General features: G+C 35.8%; 1 pseudogene; it reads right to left on the bottom strand.

The window, feature by feature from the left end:
• Window positions 1-272: 272 nt before the first annotated feature.
• On the bottom strand, window positions 273-391 carry LOC112475594 (annotated as a pseudogene).
• Window positions 392-872: the final 481 nt, after the last annotated feature.

Here is an 872-nt window from a genome sequence, read left to right as displayed (position 1 = left end):
TGCTGTATGTCAGAACACATCTCCTCAGGAAACATTAGCAATACTATAAAGAGCACTCTCTGGCTATGTCTGTACTTTCTCTTTATTTTCTACTTTTAAATTTTATTTTTATTATTATTACCTAACCTAACAGCACCTGGTATTCCTAGGTGGTCTCTCATCCAAGTACTAACCAGGCCCAACCCTGCTTGGCTTCCAAGATCAGATGAAATAGGTTCAGAGTGGGTCTATTTTTAATTAGATTAAAAAATAGATATGTTCACTTTTTTAACACCTAACAGCACCTGGTATTCCTAGGTGGTCTCTCATCCAAGTACTAACCAGGTCCAACCCTGCTTGGCTTCCAAGATCAGATGAAATAGGGCTCATTCAGAGTGGCATGGCTGTAGATGATCTGCTCATTTTTTAATTGGATTGTTTGTTTGTTTTTGCTATCGAGTTATATGAGTCCTTTATATATTTTATATATGTTGGATATTAGCCTCTTATCAGATATATGTTTTGCAAATATTTTCTCTCATTCAGTAGGTTGCCTTCTCGTTCTATTGATGGTTTCCTTCACTGTGCAAAAGTTTTTTAGTTTAATGTAGTCCCACTTGTTTGTTTTACTTTTGTTGCTTTTACATTTGGTGTCAAATTCAAAAACTTAATACCAAGAGCTTACCGCCTGTTTTCTTCTAGAAGTTCTACGGTTTCAGATCTGACATTGAAGTCTTAACTATATTTTGAGTTCATTTGTGTGTGTGACGTAAGATAGAAGTCCAGTTTCTTTTGTATGTGGCTACCCAGTTTTCCCAATACCATTTATTGAAAAGACTGTCCTTGCCCCATTGTGTATTCTTGACTCCTTTGTCATAAACTAATATGGGTTT

Source organism: Pteropus alecto, unplaced genomic scaffold, assembly GCF_000325575.1.
Source record: "Pteropus alecto unplaced genomic scaffold, ASM32557v1 scaffold171, whole genome shotgun sequence".
Lineage (NCBI taxonomy): Eukaryota > Metazoa > Chordata > Mammalia > Chiroptera > Pteropodidae > Pteropus > Pteropus alecto.
This window is presented reverse-complemented; position numbering and strand designations above follow the sequence as displayed.